The 19,230-nt window shown below is 37.3% G+C and overlaps 1 protein-coding gene across 2 annotated transcripts in view; it reads left to right on the top strand.

The window, feature by feature from the left end:
• Positions 1 to 19,230, top strand: part of BMPR1B (bone morphogenetic protein receptor type 1B) — a 353,247-nt gene that overhangs the window by 189,464 nt on the left and 144,553 nt on the right. For both annotated transcript variants that reach the window (XM_075998762.1, XM_075998763.1), the window contains exon 4: positions 13,179 to 13,274. The gene's annotated coding sequence lies outside the window, so the exon portion shown is untranslated. The remainder of the gene's footprint in view (positions 1 to 13,178; positions 13,275 to 19,230) is intronic.

The following is a 19,230-nucleotide window of genomic DNA, read 5'->3' as shown; positions in this document are numbered from 1 at the left end:
CGTGTGCCTTGGAAAATGTTTGACTGTTTCGGATGTTTAGTCTGCGTAGACTGGATCCTGCTCACTCCGTCTTATTCCTCTGGTTTTCCTTTTGCCTTTAGCAATAACACTGTCTTTGCAAGAGAGCCGGGCAGGCTGCAGAAAGCCAAGGGCAGGAAACTGCCACCTGTGTGACACACAAATGTACCTTCATGGGGCTGTCAAGGGACCGTGTTCCATGTAGCTCTCTTGAAGAGGATTAAAGGTGATGTAAAATGAATGGAAAAGGCCAGGCATGGTGGCTCACGCCTGTCATCCCAGCACTCTGGGAGGCCGAGGCGGGAGGATCACTCAAGGTCACGAGTTCGAGACCAGCCTGAACAAGAGCCAGACCCCCGTCTCTATTATAAGTAGAAAGAAATTAATTGGCCAACTAATATATATAGAAAAAATGAGCCGGGCATGGTGGCGCATGCCTGTAGTCCCAGCTACTCAGGAGGCTGAGGCAGGAGGATCACTTGAGTGAGCCCAGGAGTTTGAGGTTGCTGTGAGCGAGGCTGACGCCATGGCACTCACTCTAGCCTGGGCAACAAAGTTGAGACCTGTCTCAAAAAAAAAAAAAATAATAAAAAATAAAATGAATGGAAAATACCAGACTAGGTCATCACCATTCACTGCAATCATGGTACCTAAGAAAGCAAACCACTTTTTGGCAACCAACCACCCTTTCTGGCTACTGATAATGAAAATTCAGTCATCACAACATTGAAGGAAGTCTTTCTTGGTGAACTGTGAACTATAGCTTGAATGATTTTTCTAAAATATAGGCAAAGTGTGGTTATGATAGAATGTCACAGTATAGGATTGCTTATTCCATGTTATAAGCGTAATTTTGTCTCGACACTTCACGCTCAGGTAGGTTCCTCTGTGATGTACGGTGGGGTCCTTGGGTGACATCTTTTTGTTCAGTGTCATTTGGGAGCCACTGTCTGCATGGAGTTCGCACATGCTTGTCATATCTGTGTGGGTTTCCTCCCATACCCCAGAGATATGCGTGTTAGGTGAATTGGTGTGTCTGAATGAGCATGTGTGTGTGTGTGTGTGTGTGTGTGTGTGTGTGTGAGAGAACATGCCCTGTCATGGGATAGTGTTCTGTCTAGGGTGGGGACCTGCCTTGCACCCTGAGCTTCTGGGCTGCCCTTTGGCCACCAACATCCCTCAACTTGGATGGAATAAGTAGTTGGAAAACGAATGAATACAAATCATTGTCAAGTATAAATTTGTAAAGTATACAATAATCATACAAATAATTTCAATTAAAGTATAGTCTATTAGAAAAGGCAAGTCAGATACCTAATATAATACTGCAAATACTGTGGGTTTTAATAAAGAATGCAGAGGCTGTTTGAGTTAGGTTACCTGGGCTGGCTTTACCACCCAGCACCCTAAGAAGAAGGTTCCATTAGGAATTGTCATTTGTTTGAACTCACATTCTGTGAGTTCCATGACCAATGTATTGTGCATATAATTTGTCTACTGCCTTGAAATTCTTCTAAAGAAAAATGGGTGATAGCGTAATACTTATATATGCAGTTTGATAAAATATTGTTTTGAGTAGGCAAATAAAGCTATAGCATAAGTTTACCATTTGGTTGAATTTTGAATTAAGTTCCTTCTCGAAGTTGGCATATTTTCAAATGCTAATAGAAGCTTTAGAAACTCTTAGGACTGCAACACCACGTGGTAGCTAAATCAGTTTTTAGCTGGTTGGTTTGCTTTCCTGGAATGTGACCAGCACCTGATTGTTTCTTCTTTTCTTACTATTTAAGTTAGGTTGCTTAGTTTATGGATGACTTTTAGCTGTTAAAAGATAAGAAACTAAATTCATACTAAGAGCTGGGAAATGTAACCTTTTACTATGATTAGGAAACTTTTAGTGAAGTCTGCTAAGTACTCTCCAAGGAAGGATATTCCAGTGTGTTTATTTGAACAATAGAAATGCCAGCTGTACCTGATAAATGTATCTAAATGTTTAAATCATCATGTAAACACCCATGGTGATTTCCAGGTTCCGACGGTTTTAGTAAATCAACCCCTCTTCTTAGAGATCGTTCCCCAGTTGAAAATTACACAGCTCTGGTGGGTGAACTCTTGTCAGAATTACATGCATCTTTCAGCAGATGGGATCAAATACACATATGATCCACACTGGTAAAATCCCAGTGGTCAATGTTATGAATAATCAAAAAGAATAATGTAAGTAAATTTAGATATCATCTCAAATGTTTTGTGTACCTTTTCCTCTTAACCAAGTTTTTCACAAATTGTAAACCAATGTATTCTAGGATGCACAGGGAGAATATGTTAAAGCAATGAATCATAAATGGATTTATTGCATTGGGCATTTCCAAAAGAACTCATTTTCACCCAAATTACCTAAATTATTTGGATTTTTAAAAGGAAACATTTCAATAATGGCTTTCATTGTTGTTCTTCTTCAAAAGAATTTGCTTTAGAAAGGAACAGATCCCAAGGTGTATTCCTCTTTTAAAAAAAAAAAAAAAAAGCAGATGGAAATGAAACAATTAGGTGCATGACAGAAATTTCAGATAAAATTTCTATTCCACAATGGCTGTTTATGTAATTGGACTAAAATTTAAATTCCTTACCATGCTCTAAATTATTGCTTCTGAACATTGGCTGCATAGCAGAATTAGATGGAAAACTTTAAAGAATATTGATGCCTGATTCTTCCTCCAGTGATTCTGAATTCATTCCTTTGGGATTGGAGTTTGGGAAACATCTCTGATGATTTTAATATACAGCACAGTTTAAGAACCACTGACCTAAAACAACCATATTTTTCAGCCACTGTCTACTTTTTTGGACTTTTTCATGTGCCCCTGTTCTTTTTTTTTTTTTTTTTTTTTGCCACTTGAATACCAAAGATTGTTCTTACCCAAGGAACTTTCCATTAGCCATTCTTTCTGCTTGGAATGTTCTTCCCATAGATCTTTATATGGCCTGTTCTCTTCATTTAGGCCTTAGCTGCAAAGGCTTGACTTTAAGCAAAGCTTTTCTTAACAGCCCTATCTAAAGCTTTCTTTCCCCAAACATTATCACATTATTTTGTTTTATGTTTATTATTGCATTTTTTTTTTTTTGCTATGAGATATTATCATATTCATTTGTTAGTGTTTCTTTTCCCACTAGAACATAAAGTCCACAAGGGCCAAGGGCGGGAACCTGGTATGCTTGCTTCACCATCTTCTTTCCAATTCTCAAAACTAAGACTGTCACATAGAAGTTTGTTGTCGCATAGAAGTACATATTGTTTGAAGAAATGAATAAAAACACTGCTTGAAACATAATTTTGTTCTTTTTTTTTTTTTTTCTTTTTTTTCCCCCTTTGGCCAGTGAGAAAAATAATTTTGATCATCTACATATTTTTTTTTTCCATCAGAAAAAGTAGAGTCACAATTTAAAAATTAGAATAAAGACATAGGATGAAATGAGTGGCTGTGTCAATAGGCAGAGAAGAGGTACACCTAGAAATGTGGTACCCTCATTACTGAAAATTTAAGGGCAGTTATATTAAGTCCGGACTAGTCAAGAGCACTTCTCCAAGACAGCTTATGTTTTCTGTGTTGTGTGTTTGTCTCATGGCCGTTGCCATATCATATTGTGGTGATCTAGCGACTAGTCTTTCTCTCTTCCCAGCCTTCACCTCCCCTGGGAACAAGGACTATATCTGTAGTGCCAGACCCTTGACAGGTTCTCAGCAAGTGTTTATGGAATGAAAGCATAAAATAAATAAATATTTCCCGGGAAGCATTAGAACTGCTAATTAAAAATTATCAAATGGGTTTTGTCAGGAACATAAGCAAGTCGAAATAGTTTTTAATAGAATAAAGCAATAAATAAGGGCACGCTAAGCCAATCGGAGGGGAAGGGTGTGATGTTATGCCCACTTAGGAAATTAAGAAAACATTGCTGGTGCCAATGAGTCTGAGTCCTGGCTTCCAACTGATCCGTGGCTTGTCATCTGAATAAGGTTTTCATCACTCACTCGGGACTTGTTATACATTATTTACCCTTTTTGATAAACTTTATTTCCATAGCTGCTATTCAGAGAGATGCATTTTCCAGTAACACCTGATATGCATTTTCAAATGTAGCTTTTTAATTGATATCGACTGCCAGTAAACCCAATGATAACTTTCTTCAGTACGCTTTGAGCTTCTTTCTTACTCTACCCAAAAGAAAATGCAGTCGTGTTTGGGCACATAAATATTTAAAATTGTCTGTGTAGAGGCTGTGTTGGTTGCATTGGGTACTGTTGTCATAATTTTAGCACTTAAATACTACTTAGGGTTGCTCTGTTGGGTTGTGTCCTTCTTCCAAATCTCTATAGTACTATGTATAATTATATCTGACAGCTAGGTGATTAAGTCTTTCAAAAGGACAATCATGCAGTTGAAATGTATGCATTTTTATTGACTCATTTTCTATCACAAAGATAGAGAAAGAAGAGTGGATGCCCAGGACTGAAATGCTGGTCAGGTGCCCCAAAGTCATGCTGAAGTATGCAGTTTTGTCCCAGCTTTGCTACCGTAAGCTTGGGAACTAGTATGTGCTTTTTCCCTTCTGTTTTTAGGAAGAATCACTACTACCAGTGCAAATCGAGCAGCTTGTCACATTTCTAAGAAGGAGACAGCAAGCAACCAGGATAAAAGGAGTCTTAAGACCAGGGTCACAGAATCCAAAGTAATTTTCTGTCCTTTAATTTGAATCTGCATCCCCATGTATTTGGATATAGTTCTGCACTGGCTTAAATGTTACTTGATAGAAATAAGGATTACAGGATACAGAAGTGTGAAAGGTCTATTATACACGGCATTTCCAGGGAACAGATGATAGATGGGTTAGGAGAGTGCAGTGTGACATTTGTGTTACGGGTAAAGGGAAAATGAAACTGAAAGGGTAGGCCAACTCAGCATGGCAGAAAAGCCAATGGTCTGTGCTTAGAAGTTTGAACCGAACTCTGTTGTCAGCAAGAGGAGGAGGTATTGAAAAAAAATTTTTTTTTTTTTTAGTAACAGTATAGAAGATGGATGGAGGAGAAAGGAAAGTGACGACAGGGAGACAGGATTGTAATTGATCATTTCAGTTTTTAAGGTTCTATAAAAGCTAAGTCGGAATTTTGCTAGGATCAGAGGAAAGGAGAGGAGGAGAAATACTCCAGAGATAGGTCAAAGATAGAATCTTGTGTATGTAGAAGCCAATAGGAAAGAGAGGAAAGCAGAAGTGGGAAACTCAAATTTTTAGCTTGGATGACTAAGGAATGGTACCGTCACTAATCAGCATTGGAGAAATGAAGATGAGAGCTTTGTATTTGTGTGTGTGTGTGTGTGTGTGTGTGTGTGTGTGTGTTGACATGATCAACAAAGTATATATGCTCCAAATTGGAAGACTTGATTCTATCTCCTAGGAATTATTTTTTCCCATGGGAAAATAATTTCCACTGAGATATGTTCCTAAGGTATTACTGAAAAATATAGTACTAAGGGCCTGGGATTTAAGGTGAGATGACCTGAATTCAGTTTCTATCTGTACTTCTTTAAAACTTTTGATACTTTGAGCTATTCCCTTACCTGCTTCGAACATCAGTTTCCTTATATGTAAATTAGGGATACTTTCTCATTGCTTGCCCTGATGATCAAATGATACACATATCATTTGATGAGCACTTATTAAAATAAGAGCACTTATTAAAAATGGACAGTGGAGAGATAAATGGAGAGAGAGAGGAACACTCCTACACTGCTGGTGGGACTACAAACTAGTGCAACCTGTGTGGAAAGCAATATGGAGATACCTTAAAGCAATACAAGTAGAGCTACCATTTGATCCAGCAATTCCACTACTGGGCATCTACCCAAAAGATCAAAAGTCACTTTATGAGAAAGACACCTGCACAATTCACAATTGCAATGATGTGGAAACAACTCAAGTGCCCATCGATACATGAGTGATTTAATAAAATGTGATATATGTATATCATGGAGTACTATAAATGTGAATTATTAGATTTGTACATGTCATTAGGAGTTAGGCAATATGAGACAGGATTTTAGCCCATCAGCCTGGATGACTTAGCCTTTTGAGGACATGTTTTTAGGTTCTTCTACTTTCATAATATTCTTTCGTATTCTCTACTGGTATTAATTAAATATCAAGTATGGCTAACAGTTTGTATATGCTTTTCCAAACAGAAGTATTTATACAAAACAATTGTTTTGGTAGCCTAATTCGATACAAATTGCTTTTAAAACAAAACAAAAATTATAAGTATGTTGATCACTAAATTAATGTGCTCTTTGTTAACATTGTTTTAATCTATTTATTAGGTTATAGAAAAAAAAAGGGTAAGGATGTTCCTTATTCTTACCTCTCACTTGATCTTAGCCAAAAGGCTGAGAAGCAGTATTCTTACCTTTTCTGCTTTTATTACCCATCTGTCTTCAGATTAATTCCAGCTCTGTTCTTATTCCGTGTATACATAATACCAGAATGAAGTAAATTAGAGGAGGAAATAATGTCAGTCCATTTCTGTACAGTTTTCACCTATTCCAATTAGCCTCTTGAAAGTAAAGTTTTCAAAAACTGAAAAGATTGCTTCCATCCATCTCAAAGTCTAATTGAATCAACGCTTGGAAATGCATCATGCATAACAATATTCAGATCCACCGCAGTATGGAAGTAAAAGTGTGATTTTTCATTTTTCGTCTTTTCTGTTTTGTTATTTTTAGTTATTTTTGATACCACATTTCAAGAAAATTTCAGGCCCCGTTGATCAGGATAGCAAGTTGAAACAACCACATTTTATATGTGAGGCAAACAAGAGTAACGGATGTTTCATTCATTTCTTTTAAAACTAGTTTGCATTGTTTTCTTCTTGTGTCCTCTTCTTTTTTTTGAAACATATTTTGATTAGAAAAGTATGGTATTAAAATGAATAATGGTATTCCTTAGCTTTTTACAATTTAAATCCTCTATATGAAAGCATATTAATCATGGAATAGTAAAATAAACCAGTGTTGTTGTTTTATTTTCTTTTATGAATTATCAGACTGAATGTGCATTCCTATTTTCACTGCCTAGTTTAATCACTGACTGATATTTTTATGAGCTTGCCATAGGATTAATGAATAGCAAAAAAGTTAGCTTGAATTTGGTAGGCAGGCCTTCTTGTCTCGTTGACTAGAAACAAATATTCCATTTAATTAATTACATATTTCTCCTAATGGGTATCTGTACGAATGATCAGATCCCAGAATGAATGGATTCAAAAAAAAGAAACAAATACCGAGAGTTGAGCTACATCTTTATAATGAAAGGAAACATTTGTTTGGAATGCCTGACCATGATTTATTACCCGGATGTGAGAACCATTCAGCGATTAATAGAATTAAAAGTTCTTATCTAGATTCTTGTTGTCACATACCTAATCTCGTTTCCACTTTGGAGTGATAGTAGAAAATTTCGAGTTAGTGATTTAGTCTATGATGATTTTAAGAACTGCAGACTTTTTAAAAAGTAGAAAATGCTTGAAATTATATTGCAAATAGATATGTTAAACACCTTTTGAGATTGTCTTTCAGGTTATAGAAATATATTTGTGGCTTTAGAAGAAAAACAAATTGAAATACTGACACATAGCTAGAAACTCAGGTATTATTATTAAGCATGAAGAGAAATTAGTGAAGTTTTAATATAGGTCTAAGCATTGACAACTATAACATAAAAATAACTTGATATTCCCGATGCTTTTTTATACTATATTATTACTTTATTTTATTCAACATAATGTAGCTTTATTATTGGTTCTGGTTATGTGTGTTCTGTGCACTGTGCATTGCAGAACAATTTCTAGTCATAAACGAGAAGGTGTTGTAGTTTAGTTTGGTATTAGTTTTGTGTAATGTCAAATAAAAGTTGAAGGACACACATTCTTTGCTATAGTTGCCCTGTTTCGTATATTCCTTCTTCTCAATTTACATACAACATTGTTCCAGTGGAAAAGAACAAATGACCTATTTATTAATTGTGTAGTCAATACTTCTCACACTAATAATGGATAAGTACTTACAATAAAGTAGCAGCAATAAAGATTAGTAGACTTATGTATAATTTTCCTGTGGGGTCCCAGGAGCCCAAATTATTTATTACTGGAGAACAAAGAACCTTAGAGTTAAAGGTAAGTGACTCTGTATATGATATGACTAATAGTAGGCCCCTAAAGCGGGGGGGGGGGGGGGGGGGAAGGAGAAAAACAGTTTGTAGTTTACTTCTAACTGGGCACATTGTAGGGTCAATTTTCTTTCTCTTCCATCATTTGCACTGAAAGTCAGCTATTCCCTCTGGTAAAAAATGAGGACAGACTTGGATTACTGATATTTTGCTTGTACCCATTTGCCCTGAGTAATGAATGCCTCATTCTTTATAGTCTTAGATAAATTTGTAGTATTCACATCTGATTAAGTTTGTCAACAACATATTTTAAAATCATTTACTACGTAGCTTCTTTTTTAACCTCTGACTTCAAAGAAGCAATAAATGAAAGCATTAGTATAACTCGATTACAATTCCAGTTTCCTAACATTGAGCTGTTAGAGTATTTTATTATTATTATTATTTATTATTATTATTTATTATTATTTTATTACCAAACTAAAAATACCAGTGTAGGTATTTATCATACTAATGAACGGAGGATTAGCACATTTTCTTTGTAACTGAATTTTCTCCCAAAAGCTTTGTGCTGTCCTTACTAAAATTTCTACTGAAACTATATAAGAATTCAAATTTGGTTAGTTTAAAAGCTGAAACAGAATACTAGTCAAATAGTTCTCGTTCCTTAATCTTTCATTTGTGTATACTTCACTTATTCAGTTAACAAGTGAGTGGCTGTGAACACTCACAGGCATAGGTACAAGTTTGTTGAACCCTCAAAAATATAGTTTAAGCTTTATTTGGTCCTAAGGTTTTCTGAAATTATATATACTGGAAATCAAGAGTAAATTGCCAAATGGTTAATAAGTACATGAAAAAATGCTCAACATTATTAGTCATTAGGAAAATGCACATTTAAGCCACAATGAAATTCGACTTCATATTGACTAGCATAGCTATTAGAAAAGAGAATGACAAGCATTTTTTTTTATTTCAGTATATTATGGGGGTACAGATTTTAAGGTTTCAATAAATGCCCATTTCTCCCCCTCCCCCCACAAGTCTGAGTCTCCAGCATGACCATCCCCCAGATGGTGCACATCTCACTCATTATGTATGTATATACCTGCCCCCTCCCCCCTCCCACCTGCCCAATACCCTATTACTGTAGTACCTGTGTGACCACTTAGGTGCTGTTCAGTTAATACCAGTTTGCTGGTGAGTATATGTGGTGCTTGTTTTTCCATTCTTGGGAAACTTCACTTAATAGTATGGGTTCCAGCTCTAACAAGGAAAATATAAGATGTGCTATATCACCATTGTTTCTTAGAGCTGACTAGTACTCCATGGTATACATATACCACATTTTATTAATCCATTCTTGGATTGATAGGCACTTGGGCTGTTTCCACAGCCTTGCAATTATGAATTGTGCTGCTATAAACATTCAAGTGCAGGTGTCTTTTTTGTAGAGTGTCATTGGATCTTTTGGGTAGATGCCCAGCAATGGGATTGCTGGATCAAATGGTAGATTCACTTGTATCGCTTTAAGGTATCTCCATATTGCTTTCCACAGAGGTTGAACTAGTTTGCAGTCCCACCAGCAGTGTAGGAGTGTTCCTTTCTCTCCGCATCCACACCAGCATTTATTGTTTGGAGACTTTTTGATAAAGGCCATTCTCACTGGAGTTAAGTGATATCTCATTGTGGTTTTGATTTGAAATGACAAGCATTTGTAAGGCTGCAGAAAAATGAGAATCCTCACACATTTGCCGCTGGGGCTATGAAATGGTACAGCCATTTTGGAGTTTGAAAGTTCTTGACTATGTTAAAATTACCATATTACTTAGCAATTTTACTCCTTGGTATTTACTCAAGAGTAATGAAAACAGTTTCAGGCAAAAACTTGTACGTGATTGTTCATAGCATTATTCCTAATAGCCAAACAGTGGAAGCCAACCCAAATGTCCATAAACTAATGAATGGAAAAATAAAGCCTGGTATATTTGTACAGCAAAATAAATTATTTGACAATAAAATGAGATGAAGTCTTGATTCCCAATGGTACAGGCGGTAATAGTAAACCTGTTTTATTGATGCAGAAACGAAGACACATATATAACTCTCAGTGTAACTTGAGAAAGAAAGAAAGTCAGGTCTTGACTTGAGAGCACTCACTTAACTCCACACAGGCCTGAGTTGTGTTGTTTTGCATGTTGGTTGCTTTTATTCCTGTCTCCCTTTTCTTGCTTACCTGTAACCAGTGCTTTCCTTCCTTTTTAATAACCACTTGGTTGGAAAATAATTTACATACCATAAAATTCGCCCTTTTTAATTGTACATTTCAGTGGTTTCGAGTATTGTAATACTTGCTGCACGTTGTACGTAATGGCCTCTTTCCAGAACCTTCCACCTTTGATCTTACCACGGCACGTGACACTGCAGACCACTCCTTATACTCAAATCCTCATTTTCCCCTTTTCTCCTCCTCCTCCTCCTTACCTCATGGCTGTTTTTCAGTCTTTTTTGGGTTCTCCTCCTTAACCTGCCATTTATATTTTAATTTTGGTTGACTTCTCGTGATACATGGCAGCCACTGAGAGAACTCAGGCAGGAACCCCCTGTGCTGGTTTATGGCTCACAAATGTCTAGTTCATTCGTTCATCTAACACGTGTTTATTGTGCATCGATTACCTGTAAGGTTCAGTGGAGTTGAAATCTGTGCTGTTACTGAACCTTCATTTTGTTGGGGTGAGACGAGCAATAACAATTAAACAATGAAGGAAGTTTGTGATTTTAAGTGATAGGATGATCCTGGTAGGCTTTGCAGAGAAGGTGCCATTTGAACAGAGGCTGACTTGAAGGAGGTGCAGAATGAGACCTGCAGCTTTCAGCAGGAAGAAAGTACTAGGGTGGGAACAACAAAATAGAAGGATGCTAAGGGCAAATTGATTGGGCACATTGAAGGAACAGCAGGAGGCCACCTGGGCTGGAGCTGGGAAAAGGAGAGGGGACTAGTGCACGCTATCAGAGACATAGTGAGGGAGCAGGTCAAGCAGGACTTCATGGACCATGATAAGGACAAAACCACAGAGGGTATGATACTGTGTCTGTCTTATACAGTGTGCTCTAGTGAGAAAGAACTATTGGAAGTTCTATGTTCTTCCCTGCCTTTGTCTTGATTGCATTATTCTTCCCTTCTTTGCCTCACTACCATTCTTTAAGAGTCTTGAGTGAGGAATGACCCATTCATTATACCCCGCTTCATATTGGTCCAGAGGTTCATTTCCTGCCCCCTCAGTGCCCTGTTCTAGGGTTCATCGCTGTATTCAATGCATTGTTTGTAATTAACCTTTTCCCCTGCAATTAGACTATCAGGTCATTGAGAATAAAAACTACATTTTCTCTTTTCCTATTCACCACCCAGCTATATACCTTTCTTGGCAGTAAGGCAATTTAGTGCACAAATAATAATCATTGAGTTAAGAAAAGATGGATTTCAGTTGTTTGAAAGTTACTTTTTGCATCTAACTTTATTTTCTGTCAAACGCTAAAAAGCTGTTTTTGTTTGATGCTAGTTATTTTTGTGGCTGCAATATTTGCATGTCCTAGCAAGGGTTTCAGGAAGCTCTCTCAGGAGGATGGGCATGAAGGTGAGTTTGAGAGCCACTGTTTGGATAGAAGGAGCACAGTGAAGGGAGTGTAAGGTGAGGACATGAGTGTCACTCTACTGCCCAGTTGCCACGTGACTACAGGCAGAGAGCAGCCAGCCTGGGGGTTGATTGTTCTTATCTGTAACATGAGCAGAGTGACCAGATTATTTCCAAAGTTCCCTTTACCCTTGATTAAATCAAGGGAGAAGATTTCAGTAAAGCAATCCAATGATCATCCTTGTCAAGAAGAATCCAAAATATGGACTTGTTTTCTAATCATTCAAACCATGGCGATGATAGGTGGTATATTTAGGTAGAGAGACCTTGATCATAGACTATATAGTCTATATAGACTATATAGAATAGTCTATTCTATATAGTCTATTAGAATAGACTATAGAATAGACTATTCTATATAGTCTTATTCTATAGTCTATATAGACTATATAGTCTGTAGAGTCATGGCTTAGATTTTTTCCTTAATCTAAAAAATAAAAAGTAAAATGATTCTAATTGCCGTGATTGTCAATGTAGAAGTTAACACAGAATGTTGAGTCCTTATAATTTTTAGATTATATTTTAGCTTCTTTCATCAAATGCGCAATCTGTCTGATCGATATCATACTTTCCAATGCATTTCTCTTGTTCTGGAAACGAACTTATGTCAAAACATTTCTTTGTGACCAATTAGTCACTTCAGCCTTCTTTAATGAGAACCAATATTAAAAGCAATTATGGAAAAGCTTCCCTGTGTCTCTTGGTCATTCATAACAGGTAGTACTTAAGTTTTATAAAGCTTGATTGGCTAATATTTAGGTATCAGTGACTTTTATAGGGGAGTTCAAGATTGTGTTGTTTGGCTAAAACAAAGGTGGTACCTCCTCTTAGTTTTCCACTCTCCCCAGCCCTCTCTTCTCGACCTGTTTGGGGAAACCTTTTTGCAGACCAACCTCCTCATCGCCCTTCTGTGCCTGGTTCGGGCCCCAGGAATGGCCCAGAACATCTGTGAACCTGGCAGCAAAGTGGCGTTTCCAGGCAGGCCCAGGGTGCCGGGGTTCGAGCCAAGCCCAGGCTTTGTCCCAGCAGCTGAGAAGCCAGCCGGAGCATTACCACGGTGTTCAGTGACACAGACCTGTGCCACCAGCCAGGAGAACTCCGAGCGAGTGTCAGGGACAATATTTATAGAGCACTGTGTCTCTGCCTCGCAGGCAGAGAAAACACGCACCCAGAGGGCAAGGGAAGAAAGATTGTAGCAAAGGGGACTTTGAGTTGCAATTTTCTTTTCATTCTTTTTTTTTTTTTAACTCTCAGGTTGAAACTTCTTGCTGAAGCATAACCCATTGGGTGCCAAGCTATGACCAGAGAGGAAACAAAAAGTTAAAAAGCCGGCCTGCCCCAAGCGAGGAGGTGAGTAATTAGCCAGTTTGGTCTGGCTTTGCCTCTAAATGCCACCTCCCCGTGGGGTGGCCTGTGTCTGCGAGCACAGAGGGTGGCGTGTGGCGTGTGGACACCAGGAGGGAGGGGCCGCCTGCTGGCCCGGGTGACAGTGTCATTCGTCCCCTATGCTGCTGCTGAGAACGTTGCCTGCATTCCTAAGACGCTTCGTGTGAGCCGTGGGGACAGCTCAGAACACTGATTTCACCATGTGTCCCTACCAGTAACTGTCTCTCCATTCTGTCCAACTCCAGATCTCCTAGTTGGTAAATGCCTATTTGCTTTCATCTCAGTGTGAAAACATTATCATCAGTTAAATGCACAGTAGTGAGCAGGCTAGAAATGGAATATAGGGGAAAAATTCGGATAAGCATGTGAAGATGTAGTAGACAGCTGTCCACATGGGGAAGCCGGGAATATGGCCAAGATCGGGTCTTTTTAAAAAAAGAAGCCAGCGTCCACGTGATCGTGCAATTAAGTGACATAGTCACTACCTTTGGTGACAGAGGGGAACTGGGAAGGACAGATGAGAAGTAGGAATAGCCTTCGTGTAATGTAAGGTGCAGAAGACTTAAGCACTGGGAAGTCCTGCTTGTCCAAGTGACTTGCTGTTGGTTCCTTATAAACTGTGACTCTGTGCTAGGCATTAAACTAGAATGTACGTCTCCTGCCACGTAATGGTTTGGTTTTCTCCAGTCATCGCATATAGCACTTTATCATGTTCCTAGACCTTCAAAATGTTCACTTTTCATTATTGTTTGGGCTATCCCAGATTATCACCAATACCAATGCTGTTGACAGAGATGGAAGGGCATTGTATTACATTAGAATTATAATGCAATTGCACTTGTATTCTGTGTATTTTCTAATTTGCGACACTCGTGGAATTTATATACTTTTATGCTTATATTTACTGTCGATGGATTAGAAAGTAAATATTTTGCTTCGCTAGAGCTGCAGCATTCACTAGGTGAAATTTACTGACGTATCGAAAGTTTCTTTGAGTATTTTTTTAGACTGTGGAACTATCAGCATTAGCATGATTTTGAAAATTTTTAGGTCAGGTTATAGATGGTGCTTATGGTTCCAAAGGGTTTTCTATGCTATATATTTAAAGACAAAAATAAAATTAATGTTGCCATAGAGTTTAAACATAGACCAATAGAGATACTAGGAAAAGCTAATACTCTGGCACTAATTTTGTGATAGGGCTAATATGTATGCAGAAAAGAGCTCATTCTGAAATGGGGTGAACCAAATCCAAAGCAGCAGGTGAAATAGGTCTTCTAAATGTAAAGTACGTATCTTAAAATGTGACAGACCAGTAGTTGTGTGGCATCACTTTTGTGGAATGCATATATAACTTTTAAAATGATGCAAAATGTTTCAGCTTAATCTAATTGATATCTAAATATGAAGTATATCTTAACATTGATTTCATGCTTGTTTTATCCTCTGAATCAAGCTTTTTCTTTATACTTTTTCAAATTCTGCCTGCCAGTTTATTAGTGGGTTTGTTCGATTTTTGGGGGAATAATATGTTTATTTTGAAAATACAACCATGGTTGATCTAGAATGGGCATTTCCCAGTTAAAGAAGCTGATTGGCTACGTTCATGAATCAATTTTTCTTAGCTATTGCCTTTGGGTAATGTCTCATGAGCAAGATTGGAATTTCAGTACTTTATTTGGTATCTTTTATTTTTTTCAGCTTTATACTTTACATAAATACTTACGTGATATTGCTTTCTTACCCTTTTTTTATTGGTTTTATTTCTGATGTCTTGTTTCTGATTTACCTTGTTGAAATTTCGAGCAGAAAACAGGGCAAATAAATAACTACAATAAAAGAGAAACTAAAGAATGCTTTTCCTTTTGATCAAGAGAAGAAATAGAAAATTGTGATACAGGCTGATAATGTCTAAAATGAGATGTATTTTTGTTGAAGGCCAGTTGCATGTCTTAAAACTTGAAATACCTTCTCAGTATTATTTTGGGCTTTATTGTCAGTTCTGATCTTGGCTATTTGTCATATTTATAAATAACATTTTATATGCAGGCATATTGTAGGGAAGTAACATAGGACCTTTTGTATTATGTGTTAATAATCTATTGAAGCAAGATGAGTGAATTTAACATGAAATATTAGTATTAGCCTCCTGATAGATGTCACTTCCCTGGTCTCATTGCTATACTACCAGTCCATCTGCTACACTAACCCTCAGAGGGGCTAGTCCCCTACTTGCTGAACACATTGCTTTCCTCCCATCCCTGGCTCTCTCTTACTCATAGATCAAGGTCAAACTTTTTTGGTACTACGAGTCTCTTTTTGATAGTAAGCTCCACTTTCGTTCTATGTTGAGCATCAACCATTCACTCTGGGGAAACTCATTCTCTCTCTTGCTTACTCATAAGAGTATTGCCCCTTTTCTCTGTTGTATGCTCTGACAACATTCTCTCAAAACAATCCACACTGCGTTGCTTCTTTCTGGAATCTTCTATGCCGCTCTCTCTACCTGGAAAGCTTCTCTTCCTAGTCTTTGGGTTCCAGCCTCAGTGAAGGAATCTCCCCCCCATACCTCCAAGCACTTTGCAAAGCTTGACAATGTAGTGTTTTGTGCGTATTTTTTACACATGAGACTGTAAGCAATTTGTGGCCAGATTTTAAAATTTATTCCTCTATGCTTTCCTATGACCGAACATATAAGAAGTATTCTGGAATCTGAACTAAACAAAAATTTTTATCATATTTCTCTTTTATATTCTCCTTTGTAGCCCTTTTATTTTAATATATTTTTAAAACTTTGATTCATTAGATTGACGAAAAGCCCCTCAAGTAGATGGTAAATGCTTTGGGGACAATAGCAGTGCTTTCTTAAAAAATTATTTTCTTTTTCTAGCACCAAACACAGGTATGTGTGTGTGTGTGTGTGTGTACGTGTATCCATGCCACTAGATATTTGTTGAACTCACATGTATTGGAATAACAAAAATTCAAAATTATATTGATGGGCAAATAAAAATTCAGGATATATAGCCCCCAAATGTTGTTTACTTAATTAATTTGAGGAAATCTGTCAACAAAAATCAGCTACTTGGTGCTGCTAAGTGAACTACTGTGATAAATCAAACAATGCCCATCAGTCTAGAGATAGCTCACACCTTTCCAAAGGCCCAAGGAGAACTTGAGGTCACAGCAGGCCCCTCCTCGTGGATCCTAGAGAATCCAACAAGGGAATTATTCTCTGTGTTACTGATAAAGGCCTATCTTCAGACTTTATTTACTGTTGCAGAAATAGTTAGGGATTGAAGGAAATAACAGGAAACCATGGCTTAAAAATTCTCCAACCTGAAAGGTGATACTCCATTTCAGGCCGAAGAAGAATTTGCTTCTCAAAATAGAAATGTTGAAAGAGAAGGAAGTCAGTGTTTAAAGAAGTAGTTGAGAAATAGCAGCTGTTTCTTTCAGTCCTGATATTAAATAGAAATAAAATGTATTTTGTCTTCATGCTTTATTTACTCATCATCCATAAAAGTCCTTATTATTTGTATATGAAATATCTTGTATACCAGAAACAGATGCAAAGCTTCGTGCTTAATTTAAGATCATTTACAGTTTTTCTTACTGTGATTAGTTTTATTTTTTTCATGTGTTCTCCCAGCAGTTTCCAGTATTATTTAAGCCTTATAAACTTCTTCTGGACATGGAATATAACTCTTTTGTTTGTTTAACCTTGGATTGTATGTTTTAGGCATGAAAACAAGATTGGTATTTTCATAGGACAGTTTGGTAACCTTTTTGCTTGGAATGGTCCATAATTGAATTTGTAATTTCTTTTCAGATATATTTCGCCCACATAACTATCCTATGGCAAAATATATATGGAGGCAGTGCCTTAGCAAAGAGTTAGAGGTATAATAAATTTTATAGCTATCACAGGCATATCAAATAATATAAATATTGTAAGCCCAAGGGGGTGGGTGTTTCTTTGGTCATGTACATGGAAATGAACCTAGTTTCTGCTATCAGTGGGGAGAGAAACTCAAGCTTACTTTGATATTAAAAGATTACAGCAAAAACATCACCACCACCACAAGAAAAGCTCAAAGAACTTTGTGGTTGGAATGAGGCATGAAGGATTTTACCAGGACAGTCAAGTCTTACTATGCTATTGTTAGCAGATTTCCTGGCCAATCAAAAGTTTCCTATAACTGTTCATGGCATAGAATTCATAGAGCCTGGGAGGAGGAGAATAACTTAAGTGTGGAAGTGGAACGTTAAAGCTCTTTTTCAATTGTGGCGCAAACAGGTAACGCAACTTGCCAGACTTTGGCTTTTAAAGTAGCCAGTTATGATTTGGATTACAAAAAAAATTTAATTATATTTATGTCACACAACCATTCTCCTTTCTGTAGAGCATAGCAGATAGTCCTGAAGCAAAAGACAGAAACTACAAAAACAAGTTTTATGCTTTGATTATATAAGATTAGAATATAGAATATGTGTAATCTAATAGGAATATATGGTTATATTTTATAACTTTGTTTCTAAGATGATTATTCTGATTTACAGCTGGAAAAATATCTTTGATTAAAACAAAAATCAAAGAATCGAATATGCTTTTCCAGATTATATTGACTCTCATCTAGGATCCTTCTAGAAAATATTAGATCCTTAAATATGAAATGTCCGATTTCGAATCACAAGTTTAATTTATTATATCTCAAACAAGAAGCAGTACAGTTAATCCAAGTATGCACATATAGACCCACCTTTGCCATCCTAACGGTAGCTTGTTTATACCAGCAGCGAAGAAGCTCGGAGAGTGAGTGGCAATGACATCGCAAAAGACATTTTCCACATCTTGTTGAGAATTGAACGTTTTTCCTTGCCAGAAGTGGGCCAAAGCCTGGAAGAAAGTGCTGGTCAGTTGGTGCAAGGTCTGGTGAATATGGTGGAAGACAGAGAGTTTCCAAGTCTGGCGTCCCTAGTTTGAGCAGTGTTGTTTGGGCGACATGTGGTTGAGCGTTGTCTTGCAAGAGGATTGGGCTGTCTCTGTTGACCAATCTTGGCTGCTTCATCACAAACACCGTCCTCATTTTGTCCAACTGGTCGCAGTAGACATCCGCTGTAACTGACTGACCAGGTTTCATGAAGCTGTAGTGGATAAAACCAGCAAACACACACCATCAGATTTTTTTGAGGAATATTCGGTTTGGGACTGTGTTTTGACACTTCCTCTCTATGCAACCATTGTGCTAAATGCTTGCAATTGTCAAAAAGAATCTATTTTTCATCACACATAAGAGTATGGGGTAGAAATGGTTCACATTTATGTCATGAGAAGAAAGAAACGCAAGCTTCGAGATGATTTCTCTTCTGATCCTCATTTAATTCATGCAGTCCCCATCTGTCCAGATTCTTTACCTTGCCCACTTGTTTCAAATGGTCCAATATTGTTGGACTAGTGATGTCAGTCAGACCTTGCTGCTAATTCACACACAGGTTGAGATGGATTCACTTCCACTATAGCTTCGAGCTCAGGTCACCCACGTGGCTCATTTTCAAGATGGAAATCACCAGAATGGAACTTTTCAAACCATCAATGTGCTGTGTGTTCATTAGCCACGTCCTCCCCAAACATTTTGTTTATATTTTGAGCTGTCTGTGCTGCATTGGTTCCATGATAGAACTCATATTCAAAAATAACACAAACTTTTGACTTATCAATGGTTTCACAAAAATTGCTCTCAAAATTTTTTTTTGAAAGATAATTACAAGCCGAAATGTGTGTTTGAAAGAATGAGGATGTACCTTCACTATCAAACTTAGTACTTAAGAAAATCGGACATTCCATACTTAATAACCTAATATAAATAATTAAAAGATGTAGAGCCGGCCGGGCGCGGTGGCTCATGTCTATAATCCC

The sequence above is a fragment of the Microcebus murinus genome, chromosome 29 (assembly GCF_040939455.1).
Source record: "Microcebus murinus isolate Inina chromosome 29, M.murinus_Inina_mat1.0, whole genome shotgun sequence".
Classification (NCBI taxonomy): domain Eukaryota; kingdom Metazoa; phylum Chordata; class Mammalia; order Primates; family Cheirogaleidae; genus Microcebus; species Microcebus murinus.
Note: the sequence above shows the minus strand (reverse complement) of the source record. Positions and strands in the feature narration are given on the sequence as shown.